The sequence below is a fragment of the Ischnura elegans genome, chromosome 12, assembly GCF_921293095.1.
Source record: "Ischnura elegans chromosome 12, ioIscEleg1.1, whole genome shotgun sequence".
Taxonomy (NCBI): Eukaryota; Metazoa; Arthropoda; class Insecta; order Odonata; family Coenagrionidae; genus Ischnura; species Ischnura elegans.
The window spans coordinates 90,529,402-90,554,032 of NC_060257.1; positions in this window are offsets into that span (position 1 = coordinate 90,529,402).

The following is a 24,631-nucleotide window of genomic DNA, read 5'->3' on the forward strand; positions in this document are numbered from 1 at the left end:
ATTTCAGTGGCCATCTCTGTGTAGGCTACGGCGGGAATTTGATCCGAACCTGGGGATTTCTTGGTGTTATTGGATTTCAGATGACTGTCTGTGCCATGACAAAAAAATATTAATTGATTGAATTGGAGTTTTATGCATTCAAGCTAAGATAGTGCCATTTTTCTGAGAACAGGTAGTGAGTACCCTTTTTTTAGACTAACCAGTCAAGGATGTTCTCTTTAATAAGCTATTGCTAGCTCTTTCTTCATTGTCGTTTTGGAGCGACCTTACTGTAGATTTTATGCCTTAAACCTCCCTCACGTAAGACCAAAATGCCTCCGTATATTCTTTTAAACTTTCACCTATTATTTTAGCCTTAAATTCTATTAATACTCTTCTTAGAGCCGTTTTTGTTGTTGATTTAGCTCTCCTGTATTTCTCAGATAATTTCTTACCTTCTTCTTCGGGGAGCATGACTGGCATTCTCATTTTTGAGCGTATTGTTCTTTGTCTTTTCAAACATTTACGGACATCACCTCTGTACCACCTAGGTTCCGCCTAAATTTTCTCCTGTTAACTAGGTACTACGATTTCCACGGCTAGTTGAGTGAAGCTATGAAAAGCACTCCAAATATCTTAAAAGTTATGGATTTCGCTGAAATCTTTTATTTTTTTCCTAATTTTTCGCATAGTTCCTTATCCTTCCGCCCTTTTTAAGTCTCAGCTCTACTTACAATCTCTTCTTTTCAGACCGTTTTACAAGGGGCACGGAATTGCGCAGTTTAGAGCTGCATTAATTTCTAAATTGGCGTGGAATTGCGCGAACGTATAAACGAAATTAGAACAGGGACTATTTTGCCGTCTCGCATCCACGCATTCTCGCATGTGTTCTAGCAATTCACCGCTTTACACGACGCAATTTTGATTGCGCCTTCGCACGTACGTCAGATTGCGCAATTCTGTGTACCGTGTAAAACGGCGTTTACAGCTGTAAACACTCCTTCTACCCTCTGTATTCACTATATTCAATATACTGAGTAGGATTTAGGGAATATCTCGCCATCTGCTGTTTCACTTGGCAACCAAATCTCAGTTCTTATCACAGTGCTCAAATATACTTCTCGCTACCAATGTAGCTGACTCAGCCGTTCAATGGACTCCCGAACGATTCAGAGGGGTCTGACACGATTGGATTGCCGGCCTAAGATCCATGAAGGAGGCTCCAATGTTCATGCAGCCCCCTCTTTATTCCTCTGGTTTATGAGACTCAGCATTACAAGGACCTCAAAAAAGCCTTGGCCAACTTATTCCAGCACAACCAAAGCTACCAATGACACAGAAATGAAATACTCGTGATACATTTTCACTCAATAAGTATCCTATGAGTAAGAAAATAGAGTTTTTATTTTAATCCGTGCATAAAATTTACATGAAATTTGGATGTTCCGCCATGTACGCCGCCTGTTTGTGACCGACGCGAATACCCTACTGGTCCAAGGTCTTTAAACCCTACGGGTATAAAGACCTTGGACCAAAATAGTGACGTCTGCTAATCCTTACTGGGAGCAGGGGAGCGATTGTTGGATTTTCCAGTGGCGTTGGCGTGAGGATGCATCTGTGCGTGAATATGCATCGTGGCGTGGAAAGTGGATATGCGCTGGCAAATGGCCGTCGTGTCATGAAGTATGTTAGCGGGGATCGCGGTTTTAGGCGGACACACTCGCCGCTGATGTATTACCCTTCTTTCTTTCGCAAGTACTCGGCTGGCAAGCGTTTCAGCCAGTGGCTGTCACTGCCTTTGGACTACTTTCTGAGACGCTGCGTGGGAAGAAGCATGGCTTGGCTCGGAAGGAACCCTACTCGGAGTCCAATTTCCTCTTCGTCCTCAAACTTGTTCATTATCAATCTTCGCTCGTTGATTGTAAAATCATTGCGTGTGTGGTGGGATCACGCCTCGTTTAAAACGAAGTAACTGAACGTAACTTGTCCTATTAAGACTTATAATAAGATATGAATCTTTCTTGGGATTTCTACTGGGAAAGCGTCTACTTTCCCTCCAATAATTCCATAGAATATTTTCCCATCGTCCTCCGAAGTTATTTGTTCATCGATTGATTGGTCGATTGACAGCCTTATCCTGTCGGATAGGAATTCATCTTCTAAGTTCGCTGGTAAAAAATCAAATCCTGATTGACCCTAATTATACTAATAACTTGATTTGATCTAGGGTTTAGCATTCATATTCTATTTATTATATATAGTTTACTTTCAAGGGTCACTCAATGCTCCAATTTTGAAATGAATCGAAGAATCTGGGTTTAGAACAGCAATAGGGAAATTGCATACTTTTCATAAACAGTATGCTGATATACTACAGTAAACACTTAGTACCGCAATGTACTTTTTTCCGCTTAAAATTCACTTTATACACTAGAAAATGACTCCCAAAAGTCTCCCGAGTTTCGCGGGCTAAAAAATACCGCCCCCACTAATCTTAGGCCGTGACGTCATAGTTCAGTAGGAGTCTTAAGGCCTGGTTACACGGTACATGAGAATGTACAAGAAAATGTGAGAATGTCTGAATCTCAGAATGAACGCGAAAATGCACCGTGTAACCACACAAAATGTAAGAATGTATGAATTTCTGAACGCCTGCTCTAATTTCATTCAGACAATCATACAATTTGAACTCAGAGTCACCTGGTGGCAGAATACGAAAACGACACATTCATTTCATCTGGCTTGTATAGGCGACTTCTTTATTTACGCACGGCCCCGATAGTTATTTCGATTTGATATGATCTTGCTTGACTTGGATAGCTCACGGATTGGATATAGGTAGCGAAAGAATGGAACACAAGAAAAGGGGATGGGTAAAATGAAGGATCAGATGGAAAGGCGCTGAATGTATGAACCGCGAGAATTGTCCAAGATTGACATCCAAATGATCGTTAAAAGGTCATTAAAAGCATGTGATAGGCAAAGAAATAAGATTCAAGTACTATTTACCCTGTATTTATTCAAGTTCCTGTTTTTGAATCGAGACCGACTGCAAAGCGAGTCGAAATTTTAGGTGTTGCGTTGAAATGCAGCGAACGTTATGGGCATCGCAGTAATAAATATTGAATTTACCTTGCCAAAAGCCTCATATTTCTCGTATATTCCTGTAGCGTGCGCCGATTCACAGGAGAAGGATGGAGAGAAATCACGACACACTCGCTTTGAAGACTAAAATTCAACTGCCTTTATTATGTCCTATTTGTTATATCACAAGGCGTAAGGGTACTAGAAAATTTTAAAATGTGCTTTTATTATGGAACACTACTATCCAACAAAATTTGAACGATATCGGCGAAAGACACTTCGTGAATATTCCTTGTTAGGGGCTCCTTGTGACGAGAGGCCGGCCGCCCATTACATTCCTTATTTTTCACCGTGGTTTAATCGTAATCAGTATTTATTCTCGTAAACAGCCACTTTCCTTATAATTTGATCCTACAATGGGTAGAATGATAGTTACATTTATAGAGTTGTTTACTAAGTGAAATAAGTAACTTGATAAAATCCTGCGGTAACCCTGATTTAATAGTGTACTTACGTTGAGGATATCCCGTTGACAATATAGATAATGTATTTGACTCCATTCTGTGGATCATCAACCACTCATTACTCTTATTTTTGTCCCTTCGAATACAAGCAAAAAACTTCTCCGGCGAGTAAATAGAGGTACTAGACGTCGGGGCACTTTATATGGGATACACTATTTATATGGTTTTCACACGTTTTTCTATTGAAGGTCCATGCTACAATATACTTACTGCAGTAAGCAAATGATGTAGGTGTGTAACGTAGATCACAATCTGCAATCAACTTATTTTAATTTAATCTTTCCAAAGCCCCCCAAACAATCGCCTTTATTTATTTCAACAACGCCTTGGAAACCCAATATATTCACAATCCGAAGTTTGACGTTAAAGCAGCAATTATATTCGCCAAATTTGCGTTTGAGTCCCTACATAGACACTTTTTCTATCCACTTCCTCAGTCTGTCATCAGTGGATTCCAGGCCGTGATGTAACGCGCGCACGCTCCGTCACGTGTTTTCAAACAGTCGATGAAGATTATTTTTAAAGACTCATATCTCAGCTATAAAACATTATTCATCCGCGAAATTTTCGGCAAGTACATTTGAGGTAAGGGTCTTATTATTCAAGTACTTTTAAAAAAGTTTGCATGTTCCCCATTGGTTTATATTTGAAGTTGAAATAATTTGTTGCGCATTTAAAAATGTACGAAAAAATGTCCGAAAAAATGTACCGTGTAACCACCTACTCGTGGATCTTGTCCATGAGAATGTACAAGAATCTGTTCAGAAAACCATTCAGAAAAATGTACAGATTCTTGTACATTCTAATGTACCGTGTAACCAGGCCTTAAGATCCAAGCCCAAACTGCAGGTTTGGAAGAGCCACGTTGCGTTTAAAGGAGAACATGGCTAAATAAGGAAAAATTACAAGTGGTGCATTGTTCCTCTGTGCAATAACTCCCCAGAAAAAATTTTCGTCTGCATTTCCACTGAGGAAATTAGAAGAAAAGCCTCGATGTATGCCGTCTGTCGGGATGAGCGTTACGGAAAAATAAGAGTATAATAAACGGAATGATAAACCCGTGTGCTATGTGAGCGAAGATAACTTTAATATAAATAATATTTCCATATTTCATCGACTGAATAACTTGAAACTGAGATTTTTCGATAATTCGGCCGCCGTAGGCATTCGAGTGCCAGCCAAGAAGACAGCGTTTTCTTCTACTGTCGGTGTCAAAATGATGTGCCGCGCGGCACACAGCGCTGTACTTTGCAAATTTATATCCTGGCTTCACTGCATGCTATAATAATGAACTATACGTCATTTTAAAGGAAATTTTATCCTCAACTCTGATTTATTGTTTTACAAAAAAATTCAAAAATGTAGACACGGCCAGTGCAATAAATGACTCCGCGCACCGAAAAATTAGCCGTTTTGTCAACTTCATGAACTTTGCAACTCAACCTAGGGAAAACTACTACGTCTACAGCATTCATCTTCCACATTAATTTACACTCATCAGTGCGGATTAATAAAATGGCTTTTGGGTATTTTTAGAACTTATATTTTGTTATAAATTAATGAAAATATTTAAACACTATCTTGTCCCATAGTTTACCCCGAAAGATAAAGGAAGTTTTAGGTGGAAAAAGAATGGAATCCAGAGGTGGTCACAAAAAATGAATCGCAGCATTCTTTGATTTTATTCTACGCCGGCTTGCTTTTCAGAAAAAGTTGATTCACAATTAGAGGAATGTTCCGCGGCCCTTGATTTGTAAACTGTGGAGATAGAGGAAGACGTGTGGATCAGCAATTTCCATTTAGTTGGTTGTCAGGATAAACCAAGGATCCATTTAAAGGTTGTCAGGCCATCGTATAAAGATAGGACTGATGTGCACCACAGGGGAAATGGGGTGTTTGAGGGAAAGTCAAACCCAAAGTTGCCCAAAGAATGTACAGTTCTATGTTGGTCTTTCCCCAGTTAAAACCAAATAGAAATTGGATTGTGATGATATTTTCACCACGGGTTCCAGTGATAGTGAGAGTGCAGGTGATCACGGTCATCGTCTAGGATTTCCGATACGGAATTTTAAAGTGACAACCGATCGCAATGACGATGAGCTCGCCTTTAGAGTAGGTTTCAGATATATCGTGAGAAAAGCTCCCAAAATGTATTAAAGACTCTGTTTGGAAAATGTTCACATTTTAATGCTATATTAGGAAGGCTTTCATTGCAAAAGTAACTTATTAACACCTGAATACGTTGTGTTTATTATATTGATCGAAGTGCGATTGACCGATTCTTTCTGCAGAATAGGAAGTGGCTTCCGGGTTTTTGAGTCACAAGATGGTAGATTGTGTTGGAAGTTCGTCTATATTATCGCTACTAAATTGAAACATTAATAGTCTGGCTTCCTCAGAGTTTCCTGTCGCCCTCCAGGCAAGGTATTTTTAAGTTGAAAGTATCATCGACAGCTTCGAGGTGGAAATAAGTTCACCATAAGACTACCGGACTGCCAAAAGAATACACATTTCACATGAGTATACGCTTTCGCCAATATTATACGCAAGTCTCACTTTGTTATGAACTATAAAACATTTCAGATGCACATCAGCTACCTTTCCATTTCTAGGCATCGACTTTCGGCGCCGACGAAGTCTACAGTCTCACTAAAATACCCTGTTATCATGATTGAATCAGTAACAGGAAGCTTGCTAGGATCAGCCTAAGAATAACCATATTCCTTCATCTCTACGCAATCTATCGCTTTCAATGGAGGAGAAATAGATCAAATAATAGACCTGAAGTCACATTGAACAACTCCGATACGTCTGCACTTCAATAAATGAATCATAACCGCGCCATCGCTTGTATTCAAGTATGCAACCTCTACTATGGCCGTGCCGCCGTGCCTCCTCGTACTGAACTATGACGTCATTTTTCTACCAGCCAATCATCGGGTGTTTTCGATTCTCACTTGCATTTGAAAATTCTCGTGAACTTTGATGCATTAAATATTGCAAACCACGTCATAAAATAATGAAAAAACTTTCACCGAGGTATGCAAACATATATTTTTATATAATTTTGGGCCTATTGATTATATCTGAAATATATGCAAGTTCCCTATTTCTGGTTGAGTTGATGTTGAATGACCTCAGTAAATGTGAACCTGTGGCAGTTCTACATTAATGCTATTCATGGCCTACAGATTCTTTTTCGGGCAATGGAATGGTATGGTAATCAGAGCGCTGGCTTCATATCCTTCGTGTCCGAGTTCAAATCCTGGCTGTGGCAGACATGATTCGGATACTGTCCGATCCCTGCTTGAGTTATATGTGGAGGGCACTTCAAGTGCAACACTCGGCCCGTCGAATGGGACGTTAAGCCGTGGTGCCGTAGGAGCTAATGCCGACGCCACGCTGTGTTTCCCTCCATCATTTCTTCCCATCCCTCATGACGTACATGACTTGAGTTGTCGATTGTCTCCTCCAAATGCCTTAATGAGTAAACTACTTTGGTCATGTGTAATAGCATGTGAGGATAAGCGGTAATAATGATGCATTGTGAATGCACAGATATTTTCTTTTGTGTTATTGTTTCCCATCAGAAATTCGATGGATACTAGAAAAAAGGCATACGGTATGGTATTTTTGCTGATGCAATGCGATGCAAACCAGCACTTTTATGGGAAAGTCTGTTTCGATGATGAGCATTCCAAGCGCAACAGCTAGCGCCCGTGGCAATCTTAAATCGTGAATTGCTTTTTGATAGCGGGCTATATATTCTTTTGCATCGTTAGTTGTTTTGTAGTATCTGTGGGTATACCTCGTATCCGTAACACCAAGGTATGAGGTAAAGCATAATTTTAGCAAAATAGCCTCGATTGTTGCTCAGAAGAGTGACTCTGAAGAATGACGTCAGCGAACTTTTTGTGTCTGTTGGAAGCGTTGAGAAAGGCGGGAAAAACTAAGTTTTGGATCTTGGTGGATTTTTATAGGTGCGGATTGCAATCATCGCCTCGTCTCAGCGATATGAAATCGAATATATCTGAATCTGAATAGCTCTGAGGATATCAAAATGATGTATTGTTGCATTTCGGGCTTACCCCGAATTCTAATTTGGCATGTTCAACTCGACATATCTGCATTTCTTATGGTCTCTTTTCAAAATTAGAAATTTCCTTGGGATAATGAACAATTATTATGAGTTTAAGGTGTGAACGAGATGCCTTGCCAAACCAACGACAAGAAATGTGTTCTGTCGTTTTTAAACGTGTGTGTGGATCAATGCTCCACTCTTCAGTTGAATGCATCGGGATGCTTTCTGGTAAATAATTTGGAGGTTTAGGACTCAATTCTCAAAAACTTTGGCCCAGGAAGAGGCATGCGCCCCCTTTAATTTCTTTTTGCGTTTATATCAGTAGGTACTTTACTCAAGTGAATAAAGCCGAAGGTGTAGGGTAGACCGGGGCACGTTTACGCATCGGACCCTGGGGCAGGTTTACGCAGCGCACTTTTCCGAACCAAGTTATATCCAGCGCACCACAAGTCATGACATTTTATTGCTACTTCTAGGGGCTATTTTCACGAGATATAAAGCGTCAGTCGAGCATCAGGCGAACATAATGAAACACTGACTTGCAATTTTCCACAAAAATAAAATTTAATTCGACTCGAGTTTCGATGTTACTACATCATTTTCAAGGTACAACTGAGAGAGGAGAAATGGGGTGGAAAGTGCTCAAGGAGGTGGCTGGAATGGGTAAAAGTGCAAGGGGGTGGGGGGAGGGGAGAGTGGAAAAACCAGAGGAGGTAAAAAGGTTGGAAATTGAAGGGTTTATTCCAGGGTTAACAAACTTTGAACATAGAAATGAAAGCATTTGAATACACGTGGCGGTCTTCTTATCTTCGGGTGTTGTTTCCGAGAGCCATCGGTGAATGGTGGGGAAGGGGGGAGGGGGGGGGGGGAAGACGTCTTCTGTGCCCGTAGGCTGCCGTGCGGATTAGTAGGGGGCCTCGAGGACGCGTTCTTCTGAGGGTGTGAAGTTGGGGGTGGGGAGCGGGGAGTCGGCGGTTAGGATTCACTGTATGGTTCTTGTGGGATCTCATTCACGTCGAGTGGGCGACAGGAGGGGGGGGAGGAGGGATTGTAACACTTCTGGGAAACGCACTATTGGAACTCAATGGAAAGCAAGGGCGATTTTGAAAGGTAGAGGTTGTCGTTGAGAAGGGAAACCTGGGAATGTTTACGTTGGTGGATCTCTAATTGTTCCAAGGCGTCTGATTCTAACCCCTTCGCAAGGCATCGACTCTTACAGCTAGGGCCATAGTTTTTGTGGCTTGCTTGCCAAACACCCAGAGATTTTGCCAGAAATTAGCCCGATTCGTTCAACCGAAGAGTGGAGATTAGGTACAAACAGAATTTTGGATACAACAGTTCATGGGAAAAACTCGCCGTTCCGTTAAAACTCGGCCAGAAGAGCAAAAGCGCGCCGTTCGACATAGGTAACCCATGATGTCAGCGGTAGTGCAGCTCATATTAATACCCTCAAGCATAGTTCCTCATAAATGCTGTGACAACTTACTAAGTAACACTTCTTTTCTTGCGATACAGTTCCATTACAGTTCCACGGAGCCCAGAACTATTATTTGAGACAACAATTTCGTCATAGAAGTACCTTCCCTTCTGCGATATTCAGTCTTTCTTGTAGATAGATCAATTTGATCTTAGAAATCGTTCAAAATAAATAGGTATATCGATGCAAAGTAGTTATTTGAATTTAGGCTCCTGATTCTGCACCCATGCATTTACCGTAAGATGATAAAAATTAACGAAATAGATAGAATGACCGTAAGACATTCAGTCCGAAAGTTCAGTTCATTTTGAAAAGACATTCATCTAAAATCGATAGCCCTGTGACTGTGCCGGAGTCAATTCACCGCGTCTATCGAACTTTAAATTGATGGTAGTGGTACGTAATTGGTGGGCATTCCCAGTCGATAGAGCTTAGCTTACTGCCTGAAAAATTGACCACAATATTTGGGAAAACGATGGGTTCGTGGCGGGGACTAACGGTAGGATGGGAGCAAATGTATTTTCCGCAATTCCTACTCTGCGTGCTGCTGCTGCTGCCAAATAAAATGGAGAAATTACGACCATGCGGAGAAGGTAGCGGGTTAATCACTCCACTGGGGCTTATTTTGAGGAGCATTGTCTATATTCAGCTTCCTGCGTCATTCGCGTGCTGCTGTCTTTACTTATGAGTCTAGTGACACATTTTATAAGTTGTGCGATACACATTTTTCATCTCTTAATTCGGTAATTGCCTTTGGAATTAAAATTTTGCCATGACGAGTTAAAGCGCTGTCTATATAGTCTCGCCACCCCGTGTAATTTTCCCTATGTTGACTTGCAGTACGCTGAGCCCAGCACCTCTGGTGGTGGGCGAGTGTAGCAACGGTGGCTATTGTGCAATAATTTCAGCTGTTTCAAGTAAAATAATTTGAATATTCCCAAAGTTAGATTTTCGATGGCTATAGTTTTTGGTCTCAACATAGTTAACCTCTCTTAATTTTGAAGATCTCGGGTGGATGACCAATTTTTCAACATCCGTGGTGGGATTGATGCGTGAGGCTAAATACGTCAGAAGGGTGAGAACCATCTGTCTCAAATATGTTTTTGAAAATATTGTTGCTTATATTTTTAATCAAATTCTTATTCCTGTAGTATAATTTCAATCTATTAACACATTATATCTAAATGTATAACTGTAGTTACATCCGTTACTCACTTGTAGTTTAACTTCTACTACAAAAAAGGATCCCGCTTGTGATGCCCCTAAAGACTAATAAAACTGCAAGATTTGACATTTTGAGTGGATTAATGGCATAAAAAGATATTCGTGCTTCATCCCTATCCAGACATTTTTTTGACTTCACACGATAAGGTTAACCGGCAAATGAGCTGGTCCTCATCGTCAAAAAATTATGCTATTATTCATGAAATATATATATATATATGTGTATATATATATATCGGCATTCACTAGAACGACTGCTTACATGGCTTTCTCTTTGCAATAGCAGTTTTTTAAAAGTGTTATTGATAGAACTGTTGCGTTGTTAGCCCATGGACAATGGCTTAGCACTCCATCCGTCGGAAGGGACGTTAAGCCGTGGTCCCCGTGGTGCCTTTGGATGAGAGTAGGCTAATGTCGACGCCAGTATAGGTCTTTTCATACTAGTATTTATGAAAAAAATGATATGTAATTTACAAAATAATTTTCATGCTACGCAACTCTTAGAAAAACATACATATAGAATCATTAAAAATTTGCTTTTCTTAATTTAATGAACTAATTACGTTGGAAATATACTCCAAAACGCAGGATTTAACATACAATCGTTTTTCACAGAAAGTGAATTGCGGAATATTTGTCACTTTCATGATTATTCATTGCTATCACTCTCCCAATTCTTTTCATCTCAACATTTACCAACTCCCTCCATCTCTTCGTCATCACTCATTTCATTAGGCTCATTTAATATCGGTTCCCTGAGAAGCTATCTGACATCCATCGAGTGGGGATAGCTATGCTTTGGGTGCAACGAACTGATGCTGGAAACATAAGGATCAGATGTGACTAATAGTAGGTGAAAAACATCTCTCATTGTGTCCTTTCTTGAGCATTTTCGCACGCGATTGTCTTGGAATTTACGAATATACTTATTCCTTGCTTCTTGGCCTCTTCGGAAAGCATTCCAAGGGGAACTAATGCATGCTCAATTACTTTCGCCCCATGAATGAGAATTTTATGTACCGTGACAGGCATGTAATACCATGAATATGACCGCATGTATATTTATTATGTTTTTTGAGCATACTTTTCAAATTCTTACATATTTTTAGAAAAACCACAGGAAAGTACGCTTACAATTGTTACAAACCTTGGAAATAATTCCACCTCTATTCCAGTAATGTCTGATGAAATGTCAGAATTCTTGAAAAAAAAACGGCGCGCAGTGTTGCTATCACTGGAGGTTCCACTTCCGCCGGGGGTTGACTGGGCAACAACGAGACCCATCTCCTGTCTGAACATCTAGCAGATAATTTCTTTTCTTTTTGTCACCAGCTCCTTTTCTTCCTTGCTTCTTACTTGCCATTTCTTCACTTGTAGCCTGTATGATATGTGGAGAAGGCATTCGAACAGCCTAGTGCAATGTAGACAGGTAGTAGCATCCACATCCTTTGCTTGGTGTTCTTTCATAGTTTTGTGAGTAGAGCCACAGATGAAACACGTTTGGGATGAGGTGTCTGTTAAGGCGTTGCATACTTTACCGTCCTTCATTTTTAATAAAAATTCCGAAACTAAGGACAATTTCTTCCCGTTTATTTCGATGACCATGAGCATTATCTGAGAGATCTGTTTCTCTATTATTTTCGCTTCTTTTACAGTTGCCCTCTTACTTTCCTTGTCCAGTAATAAATTGAAAAGTCTGCAATATCTGATCGAAGATGACCTGTGGTACTGCCATAAGATATTGATTTTATAATTTGAGTCTAGCTGAAGAGGAACCATGTAATTGGAAAACAAAGAGAAATCATCCGCTGGACCTGATTCTTTCCGAAATACAGATATTTTCTTATATTGCTGATGCCCACTACTTCCATCACAACCCGACTTAAATACCATCGTAAGTTTTAATTTATCACCAGACCTAAGGAAAGTGGCGACAACATCTTTATAAGCAAAATGGTCTGATTCAGTAGAGCCTGTAATTTTTCCTCGGCCTAAGTATCAGTAATGGTAGGTTCTTGTGATGGAGGATATCAATACAACTTTGAATTCATAATTACCTTGAATGAGGGATAAATATCGCACCGTCTCTTTTTGGCTTCTCTTCTAATGTTTATGTACTGTTGCTTAGTGAGGTTATTTTCCATGAAACACGACCAAACTTCTAATGAGATATGTGGCATTGGAGTCAAAGGGGGTGACAAGTAAGCCTTCGTATGCTTCGTTGCTCTTTTTGGGGTGTTTTCAGTAATGCCTTTTGTAATTGCAGCCGCATTTTTTTTCCCAGAGCTCCAGAATGAAAGCTGGCTTGCAAAACAAAGTTCTTCTTTAGATTGTTTCCTTCATGAGAGACTGTACACTAGGCCGGCCCTTATTTTTCAGAATTGCGAAAAGTTATGTTTTCCTGGTCTCAAAATGATCCAAATGAGGTTTATATTCACGTGTTAAAATTTCGTTACTTTAAAATAACGGCAACCCGTGCCCCAACGGCCCAAAGTACTAAGGACCCTCAATTGAGTTTTTTGGGGCCGAAAAAGCGCTATTCCTTTGTAAAACGTAAAAGTAAAGCCCTCAAGGTCCGACTTTTCGTTTGTTTTGACCTATCTCTAAGCGTTTAGGAGATATCGTCCGTCGTAATGCAATCCCCCCCAGGGCGCCACCCCGCACCGCGGCACCGCTGAGATACGTCCCGCACCACTTACTAGAGACTTCCCCTCAACCCCCTCCCTCCCTCGGAAAAGATTTTGCTCCTGATGACAAGATCTAGCATCTAAATAAATGCGCTTACCTTAGAAACAATGTAATTGCCATAACAATACTTCGAATCCAAGAGTTCAATTTATTTTCACTCTGTCCATGAATTTCGGTATATTAACCAAAATAAAATACATTTTCATTGTATTTATAATTTTTCGCTGTCATCCCATGTTTGGCAATTAAAGTACCTTTCCACACGTAAGGGTTGCATTGCGATGAAAAGTCACACTTATGTTAGTAATAAATTTTGAAAGCCCTCCTCCTTCAACGTGACTACCTGAAGATCTTGAATTACTTTCACCCCTCTCGCTGCACAATCATTTCCCACTCGATGACCCCGAATAAAATGCAAATCGTTCTTGTATGTTCATCCCATTCTTGCATGTGCACATCAAAGAATGCAATGCATATTTACAATACATTAAATAGCTTTCTCGAATTAGTAGTGACAAAATTTGGTATAGATACCTTAGTCATGTCTTTATGTTCATAGAATGCCTTCTTCGGTGGATCATATTTACCGTCACATGACCACGTATCACGTTTTTCTTTTCACACCTAGAAATGGATCCGTAAAAGAATGACAGGCCTACCAACTCCTCACTCATGTACCGCAAGTGGTTTGAAAACCTCTTTTGTGCTGCTTTCGCTATGTCCAGGTTAACACCTTCGTGATTAACAAGTCTTTTTAGGAACTGCGGGTCACTGTTGGGAGCTAATGCAGCAAAAGGAGCGGAGAACCATATTTTTTCCTTTCTTATTGAATATATTGTGATCTATTCCACCAATAACTGCATTTCGTGCTCCTCTTTATTTCCGTAAGAACTTTATTTCTTCAGCCCAAGCACATTTATCCGAGAGATTAACTGCACTTTCCTCCTCGTGCGTCAAAAATTCATTGGTACCGCTCCTTGCAATGTCAAACAATTCATCAAGTTTTGTTACTAAAGATTCTCTTCTCTTCATCTCCACTGTAGTTCGCGCTCTCTTTATGTCGTTGCACGTTCATCCATTCTTTGCGTCATTTTTCTAACTTTTCAATCGCCTTATTTTCCGTAATAACAGGAATTCTAGTTTTATACTATGGATGAGACGCATTTCTCACGGGTTTTCTAGCACTAAGTCTTTCAAATTTCGGACCCATTAGGTTATAGAGAAAACACACAGTACTTCTCTCACTGTAGGTAAATTTGAGCCGAGTATTTCTTCACTTTCTTTTCCAACTAGTTCAATGCCTGGATTTAGTCTTGATTACATGCCTTTCCTTGTTGGTCTATTCTGTTCATGATAAAGTATTTATTTCACCAATTTTCTCCTTACATCCTAAAAAACTTAGCGCTTCCTATCCTTTGCACACTATACAGAAGAACTATCTCTATCTCTCCACAGTGATCTCACTCTATATCCGTAAACTGACTGCCTCGTTTCTTCTTCCTTGAATATTTCTATCTACTATTGAGGTCCTGGAGCCCTGCTCATTCCCTTCATTCCTTTATAATTCATAGACACAATTGTATCACATGCTCATAATATTTTGTACATAAAGAGCACTTTGGAACAAAGCCAGCTGGAATGGTTCGCGGCCGTATGGCGGCAAAAAATCAAGGTTTAAGGGGTCTGTATCCAGTACATAGGACGGCGTTGAAGGGTTAAAATTGACATTAAAGGCTTTAACAACATTAATCATGACACAAGAGGAACAACCTTTTCAATACTGTACCACTAGCATGTAAATCTTATCATCAGGAGCAAAGTCTTTGCCGAGGGAGGGGAGGGGATAAAGGGGAAGCCTCTAGTAAGTGGTGCGGGACGTAGCTCAGCGGTGCCGCGGTGCGGGGTGGCGCCCTGGGGGGGATTGCATTACGACGGACGATATCTCCTAAACGCTTAGAGATAGGTCAAAACAAACGAAAAGTCGGACCTTGAGGGCTTTACTTTTACGTTTTACAAAGGAATAGCGCTTTTTCGGCCCCAAAAAACTCAATTGAGGGTCCTTAGTACTTAGGGCCCTTGGGGCACGGGTTGCCGTTATTTTAAAGTAACGAAATTTTAACACGTGAATATAAACCTCATTTGGATCATTTTGAGACCAGGAAAACATAACTTTTCGCAATTCTGAAAAATAAGGGCCGGCCTACTGAACACGCTTAGTTTTGAGGCTGCTCTCAGAAAAGGATTTCCGAGCTCTTCCTACTTTTAAATGTTACGAATAAAACATGGTTTTAAAGACTGAGTGATTGCCATTTGAAATCTAGTGTTTGAAAGTTATTATGCTTGAAGAAATATCACTCTTAAATAATGCTACATACAGTTGGCTACAATATCGTGTTAGAAATTGTGGTTCCTTGCGTTTTTGCTGTCTTGCAGGAACGCGTTAGCGCTAGCGAGTCAGCCCCCGTCTGAGTGTAGGCGGCGGGTAGGCGATCTTGATGCGTGACTTTGAAGCTGTCGTAACATTGTTAACACTTACACTAACCTTGTCAAAGTAACCAATCATGATGAAGTGATCAATTGCGGATATCGCTACTCCTACGGCGGCTTTGTTTTTAAAAGTTTCAAAACTGACTTTTGTCCCGCTAGTTCAGTGATTGGAACTCTGTCGCAAGCCAAGGAAGTAAAAGAAAATTTCCTGCGACGCCCGGGAGTATAGCTTTTTCAATACGCTCGCATAAACTTAATGATTTGCATGTTGGCTCGCTGGCAAAAGTACATGTGGCGATAATTGAAATTCTGAAGCAATGCTTCTCTGGAAGAAATCGGATATCGGGTGTGGTGGGCTGGTGCCAAGAGGTATGGCCGTCGCCCAAGAGGTGGCGCGCACACAACAGCCAAACAGACGAACAAGGGAAGAGCGCAAGATGTCCTTTTTAGTGGAATTCGAGAGAAAAGCACGCGGGCCCTTCCGGCAAACTCAAATGGGGAAACTATTTTTGTGTCGCCTGTATAAAACTTCACTTGTTTTCTGTCCGATATCAATTCGCATTGTTTTGCTGCCTATTCGTTCTCATGGTTCAACATTGATTTTACGAACCTTTGCCGAGGAAGAGCCACACTTCCAACTGAACCCCTCTCTTTTGGTGACGGATTACTCCTATTAAAGTTACCTCATTGTCTAGAAACTTCTAGGATATATTAAATAGGCCCTGATCAAAATTTGCCAGTATCGTAAACTTGAAGCATTTCATAAGTATACTCTCGCATACAAGTACTATGCTATATCTGAGAAGCAGACAGATGTTGGCAAATTCGTCATCATCATCATCATAAGTCATCAGTCCTTAGACTGTGTGACGCTGGTGTTCATTCCGCTTTTGTATCTACTTGCCTTTTTACTGTCACGTAAGTATTTCCTCTTTCTCTCTTTCTCTACATCCTCTTTTCACCTTCATTAGGACATAATTGCCGGCCTCGGTGGCGTCGGGGTAAAGTCCCCGGCTGCTAACTTAGAGGTCGCGGGTTCGAATCCCGCCTGGGTGGAGTGATCACCATCAAGGGCATGGATGTTTGTGATTGTCCATCAAGTTAATTGGAAGAGAGGATAACAATGTCCTAAAATTCGCTTGAGAAAATAAGACGAAATAATAATAATAATAATAATGTCCGATTAGGTTGTTCTGTCTCCTTTTAAAGGTTTTCAATAGGCTTCTCTTCTCTCCTACTTACTTAGGATTTTCTCATTTCTAACTTGGTCGATCCATTTGATCCTCATCGTTCTTCTGTTGGACAACATTTCAAAGGCCTCTATCCTAGATTTCTACGCGATTGTCATTCTCCATGCTTACCTTCTGTAGTTAAGTATGCTACAGATATCAGTTATGATTTTGTTTCCGTATATCAATTATTTAATTTCCCGCTCTACGCAGATCTTCATTTTTTCACTGGGGCTATTTTACTAATTTACTGCTTGGAAAAGTTTTCCTTGGGTGTGAGGGAGGTCAATTCTACGACATTTTAACGCATCTTTTCTCGTATTTAACTCCAAACATTTGCGTGAATAAGTGAGTGAGTGAGTCTGTCTCTGGTTGGAAGTAGGCTTTATAGTATGCCTCTAAAAGAGACCAAATGCGACCGATGGAAAGGGTGTGATGTTCCCTCTTAAGCAAGGACGTGTGAATTAGTCACGAATAGGCGACGTGCCTTACACGGACTCGTGCATTTCTTCAACATTAATTAGATGTGGCTAAAATGTATAAGTGCCTTTATGAAGTTGATGAAATATTATCAATAAACAAAATTGGTACTACAGAAAAAATAAAGACATTCACAGCTTCCATAAAAGCTACTTTGACCATGACAAAGTGGAATTCAGTCGTAGTTTCTGACTCTGTGGATTTTTCTCACAATTTCCGAATGCGGGTGACTCCGTAAAGATATCACCGTGACTAGTATTCTTAAATAAAAAAATATTTTTTTTCCTATTGTTTTTAATTATCGCCTAAAACATTTTGGTACCATACGGGTTTGAAATGGATACGCAATTATTAGATGCGTTGGGCTATGAAGTGCATGAGTTGGCACAATATCACAAAGCACATTTTTTTGGCAGAGATAGGTCGACTGGAGGCTGTGGTGTTTCAGCGGCTTCCCCGAATTGAGTGCACTTCAAGCACAGCTCTCTGTCCGCCCCATTGGCGCCTGTCGACAAGAGCAAGTTAATGCCGTCGCCGGGTTTTTCTCCACCCTCCCTCCCCTACCCTGTCGCGCATATACTGTCTTCTACTCCAAATGCCACTCCATGTGTACCACAGCGAGTGAGAGCAGCAAGACTCAACGTCGATTTGTAGAAAACATTTGCAAACAGATATGAATTAGGATCAACGAAAAAGTTTCCTACGCACCTAGACAGAAAAAAGTAGCGTGGAGCGGACGCCATCTACCATTCTTCTGCAGAACCAAAACTGCCGCACATACAATTAGTGTTGGAATCGAGTTGAGCTTTTGTTTTTTGGCCGCATCAATATCTTTTCCGGCATTAAAATACCAATTTCACCAAATTATCGCATTATTTTTCATTTCAAAATGTCATCTCCCACGATTCACGGGTGAAAAACAAAACACGGCTAGAAAGCGCTTGAAAATAATCAACGCGACACTCCCCGTTTCAAATTTTTGCGCTTATTTTCCCGTTAATTCACAATCGACCCCTTGACGCAAATTTTCGTTTGCTCTCATTAGGCATTGCCCCCTGCTAACGTTTTGCATGGATGCCACCATTGAGGTACGGTTACCGGTATATACCACGCTAATTGCTTCGTACGGATGATTTGTTGCTGATTAATGTTGAAGAGAGCGTTTATCCCGTGGTTAGCCGCGGTGTGTGCCGCCCGTTGTCCTGCCAAACGAATCGGTGGAACGAGCTAACGACTCGATCTGGAGATGCGATCAAGGACAGATTGCTTCACATTCGTCATCGGAGAGGGGGCATTTTTCTGGGCGCTGGATTGGGCAACAAAAGAGGAGCCGAATGCGCGGGGTCTCGCTAGGCCGTCTTTCGACACGACAGCGAGGCGAAAAATAAAATCCCATCCGAAGACATCGATCCCGCATAGAATCGACTCGCATCGCTTAACATGAGACGCTATATACCTACAAATTCCGCGTTATCCTATTTCTTTATTCGCGAAGTAAAAATTAGTGTGACGCTAAAATTGTCCCCCCACCGTACTTCTGTTTCCCACCCCTGATCGGCAAATTCCCTCCCCACCCCTTCCTCAAATGCACAAATGTGAATTTCTCATGTAGCACTGTGATGCCTCGTACCTGATAATGGCTCTGTGAGCCGAAGCGCGTAGTACGCACTACAAATAGCTCTGGAAAAGTGCAATTATATTTTGATTTGTTTTAATCCGTGAGTTGTGTTTAGGTAGATCCCACCAAATTCTCTTCTCATCCCTCTGGCCGAGCGGTTTTAATTTTTTGCCCCCATCAACCCAATTCTTTTTTAATGATTTGGGTCGTGCACTCAGACCCCAAATTGTACTCCATTTAAAAACTTGGAATCCGAGGAAGGGAATGATGAGTGCCGACGAAAATAAATCGCCATTCAGCTATGCCCTTGCAACAGTAAAGTAAAACACGCTCAAGTTTCCACCATCTTTTCATGAGTTATTGACTTTATTACTATTCTGGTTTTTTCACACGATCATGGAGAGGTTTTCAAAGAGGGAAGGAATCGTTAGTAAAGGTGTAAAGAGCTACAAACAACGCGAGACAAATCCAAAAGACCAAGGAGTCACCGAGGAGTTACAATATGCTTGGAATGAGCTCGTGATGCCATTAACTTATCTTCCAAACGTTGAGGCCATCAATTTTGGTATGGTTTGGCATTTGGATCGGCCATTTGCGTGGTAATTTACGCAAATGGCCGGTCACCTTCGGCCGAGGTCATTTACGTGAAGAGGGAATGAAGGGAAGAGAGAAACCCGGCGTCGGCATTCGCCTGTTCTTTTACGAAATGCACCTAGGGGACCACGGCTCAACGTCCGATCTGACGGACAGAGTGCCGAACTAGAAGTACCCTCTTCAAACCACTCAAGCAGATATCTATAGCAAATATCTTCTACCGCCGGGATTTGAACTTGGGTGAGAAGGCAACACTGAGAAGGGTGAGAAGGCAACACTCTAGCCATCATACCAGCTCGATTTCTCGTCGATATTTTGCCGCGAATATCTTGAGAATATTTGACTTACCGAAAAACGGAATGACCTAATGAAAAACGAAAAACCTGTCTGTTTATCTTTCACACTCTATCACAATCTAACCCTTTCACCTCTATGGAGAGAAAATAAAACTAAGTGTGGTTGCCCATGAGGGACATCCGGGTTCGAATCTCGGTAGAAATGGACACGTTTTTTTTCCTTTGTGTAATTTTCGCGCTTCTCTCGATTGATGATCTTGTCTACCACCTCCCCCGGTTCTTCCCAACCCCCACCTTGGCCACCACCGAATCCACCTGGAGAGCGGCCAGCCCCTTCCCCCCCCCCAATTGCTCCGTCCGTCGCCAGAGCCTCCTAATTGATTGGAAGCCGCCTGTTACGCTCTCGCGCTGGGCTACAGCGCCGATAAAGTAAACTCGAGAGCGACTCTGTCAAACACGGGTGATCTCTCATATTTCGCACCCCCGCCTCCTCCTCGTTATTAATTGGATCGGGGGGCGAGAGGCTCTGCTTGAATCGGATTTCGCGTTTCACGTCGACGACAGCGTAAATACGGTTTGGCTGATGACCACCGCCTGAGGACCAACCATGTTTCTAGCGTGACTTCCTGCTGTCTGCATCGAGAGAAGCAGCAGGGATAAGAAAGCGGAAAGTGTTAAGATCACCAGATTAGTATGACGGCGAAGGGAAGAAGGAAAAGGAGAAGGAACTATGTGAGATATGTAGAGAGTGCGGGGAAAGAGTATGGGAAGGTATAAGTGTGTAAGGAAATGTGGAAGCCAAACGTAGTTGGAAAAAATGATCTTCACCGTAGGATAAAGTGACGATCACAAATGACCAATTTAAGAATTTTCGTATCTCAATAGAACAATACTTGAGTGGAACAATGTGAAGTAGCAAAAATTCCCAAAAAAAACTTAAGCCTATGTAAGAATAGGAGGTCATTAAAATTTGATTATCAGATAATGCAGACTTGGACGAAACTTTACATTTTTATCATAAGCACGTCTTTGATACCACAGGGTCAATTGCCCGCTTGAAACATTTTCAAATTATAATAATAGAAAATTTCTTGACCACCGTTTTAGCAGTATTAAATATGAAGCGGCTGCTGCCTGCTACATAGCATTATGCCAGAATACTTTTATTCTGAGATGAACATAAAATAATAGCTATAAAGTCACTTTCTATTTCATAGATAACCTCTGTAAACAAGAATTTTATCGTACATTCTGCTGTGCAAACTTATGCTTGCAAAATCTCCTCGTGTGCCGTCCAAATGTTTCTCTTGCATGCTGCAAATGATTCCTTGAAAGAGGATACGCCTCAAGGTGATCTCCGTTGGTCTCCATTGACCCTGAAATGCAATATTACCCTCTCTCTATCCTTCGTAAACTTTGGAGTATATTTGCTATTTAAATCAAAACTGAGTAACTGGGTCGCATATCTGGTATCTTTTTCTTATGCTCAATGGCATAGCACCAGAAAAAGAATAAACCTTTATGAGATTCTCTACATTTTTTTTCAAAGGCACGACTGGGGTTTCATAACTTAGTTAGTTACATCGTTAGATGAGGTGGCAAAGTTTTTTTTGTAAATTTCCAATATGGAAAATTTTTGCACTGCTAAGCCTCAATTTAAGTATCAGTGGCATGGTAGCAATTAGTTTAAGTGGATAGGATTCATTAACCCTTATGCTGCGGGAATGTTTCGTATTTTTCGGATGGTCAGGGAGAGTTAAGCTGAAATAGCAATCCCTATCCTGTGGAAAAGTGCACTCAGGCTCTTCTCAGTCAGCAATAAAAGTGTTGGAAAACTGAAGAAGGTAGTTGAGCAATGGTTAAATGTTTATAATTTTTTTTTCCCGCAGTCAGCGTATAAAACGTATGAAACCGTTCCCGCAGTCTAGGGGTTAAGAGTTGGAGCTAGAGAAAACGAATGCAAATCAAACGAACAGACTGAGTGAGCAATGAGGAAGTCTTAACGATAAGAATAGGAGGAGAGGAATCTTATGAAAACATTAATAAGGAGACAAAACAACCTAATCGGCCATATCGTGAGTCGCGATGGCCTTATGAAGGCAATCGTCGAAGGACAAGTAGTTGTCAAGAACGGAAAAACAAGACCTCGAATAAAATATGTGGAACTGGTAAAGAAGGATGTGAAAGATAAGGAACGCAAAGATGTGAAAATGCTATATGATAGAGGAATTGAGTGGAGAGCTGGGTCTAGTCAATCTAACGATTGCTGACCAGTGATGACTATTTGGTATTTAAGGTGCTGGCCCAACCATTTCAACAGTTTTTTCTAAATTATAGTTTTTGGGTAAGAAAAAGTCGGTTGACCCAAAAGAAAAATTGCCCTAAGGGGTACCAGTGCACTCCGCCATATCGTTGTTCAATTTTGTTGGAATCCCTTGTACTGATTGTGAGTGAGCTGACGAGGGATGAAAGTAGGCATATAGTAGCTACGCTAGGAAAGGAAATCAACAGACACGATTTTGTTGGTGTGGCAATGAAAGGCTAGGTGCCAGAAGAAAAGGGCGGGTAATACTGTTTCTATTTGTTGGAGACCAATTATCCGTGGATTTTAAGTTCACTGTGGACGAAACAGTGAATCGCTGTGAGAATTCTCAATAATTTTTAGAGAGGTCGACCCTGGGCGGGCTTACTCTCTCTCCAGGGTCTTCGCTTCTCTCCTCCGTTGCACCTCGGAAAATGACGGACATAGAAAATCGTGGTTTAGGTCAATCAGTCGGCCATCGCTTTACAGCGCTCAATTGCAGCCAGCAGGTGCACCTATGTCGCCTAATATAACGATGACGGTTGGTTCTAGCCAAGTCGTGTGATAGGGCAATGATAGGTGTGACTGCAAAGCCTAGAGCGTTGCCCAACTACAGTTCTAAAATCTTGGAAGTGCGTCAAAGTGATTTGTTACTTCTTATTGAAGAATTTCGTGCATGTTTACCTGCTTCTGAAATTGTGATTTTATCAATTAATTTAATTTTCAGAGCAGATTTCTCAAGAGGAAAAATGTCACTTTATTGATGACTATCATTAAGATACGACCAAATTGTCTTCACTTTAATCGCAACCGATTCCATTCAAGTCTGATGGTGCTTAAGAGTCTAAGCCAACGACTCGTTTCAAAATATATTTTTTAAATTGTCTCCAATTATTTCGAATGTTCCTCTCTGCGGTGCTAAAATTGATGTGTACGAATACCTGCTGTTAATAGACTAATGGAACTTGTGTTTGAAAAATTATTGCAGTCAATAAACTCTTTTTTATGGCTGTATTCACTTCGAACAATGTCATTAGAGAAGCAGTACAGATTTCAATTATGTAATTCTCATAGGATATAAGTGGGAATTAGCGAATTACTTTGCGCCATCTTTTTATGGTGTCGAAGGCGGGACGTTCATAATTAATTGCTGGATTTTCTTCCGTGATACCAGAAACAACTTAAGCTTGATGCGCTATATATGAATTTGGCTGAGTGTCGCTGTGATATATGGCTGCCATAATCATAATTCCGTGTTTTAAAAGCGCGTTTCCATTTTGGCTCGGCTCGGGATGAGTTGGCACGGGCTATCGTAGCCAGATAAACACTCCATCGAGAATTTCAACCTTGTCGTGTGTAGTAATTGCTTATTGGCGACTTAATTTTAGTATTAGGGAGCAAAAGGTGTTTGACCAACGGGAGAGACGAACTGAGCGTGTGCGAGCGCCTTTAGCTTTAGTCGACTTCGTGGTTGAAATAGGCAGCCCAAGTGGTGAGCTCGCTTCCAAACCTCCACTTCCGCGTGGCTTTTCTTAACGACCTCTACGCAGTCCACAAATATACACCGACTCCTGTCCTCGCAAAGACGAAATCTCGCTTCCCCCTTCACCCTTGCCTTCGCCACTTATTCAGCAGAACCACTTTTACCAAGCCTACTCCTCTCATTTTCTGTATCGCGTCGATGACCTACTAAATCCCTGGCCCTATCATATAAATAAGAGTCATATGGGTTCCATGTACACGCTATTCCATTCTTCAATAGTTTATAGTACGGCCTGTATTAAACTATATTTTTCACGTAAAAGGTCAGTTGCGGCAATGACAGCTCAAACGTTGTCTTTAAAACGTCCTAATTTTCAGAGATGGCAGAAAGTCAAGTCGTCAAGTGAAGACAGTAAATCAGTGAGGAACTCATGCGAGTTAGAGAAACTAAAGAAGCAAAAAAATCACCACGCATTTCAACAATTAAGATAGGATTAAGAACTGAAAAATCAGTAGAGAATACCAGGAAAATTACAAAAAGTGGGCCTCGGAGGGCGCTAGAGAAGTCCTAGGGAGAAAAAAAGGGTTAAGTAGAAGCCATGGGTTATCGGATGAAGTCCTAGACCTCTTTGAGGAACGGAAAAAGTAGAAGAATGCAAAAAATGGCGATGAATAGGCTTGCTACGAGAGAATAAGGAACGAGATTTGTCGCAAAGCAAGGAAAGCTAAGGAAGCGTGGATGATGAACCTATGAAGGATGTGCAAAATATCCTCCTGCAAGGGAAAGTGAAAGCTACCTATAGAATAGTAAGGAACCATTTCAAGGAGCGGTTTATTAGATGTAATGCCATAAGGAAAAATTATAGAAATATTGTAGTTGCAAAAGAGAACAAAGCGAAATGATGGCATCAATGCATAGAGGACTGATACAATGGAAGCAAACTCAGCTAAAAATTATCAAAGAGAGAAGTTAAATAGAATAGGATGGAATTAGATCTTAAGATCGGACTTTGACGCTGTAATAAGAAACCTGCGAAAGAATTAGGCTATAGGAGAAGATAATATTATAGAAGAGGTTATCAGCAA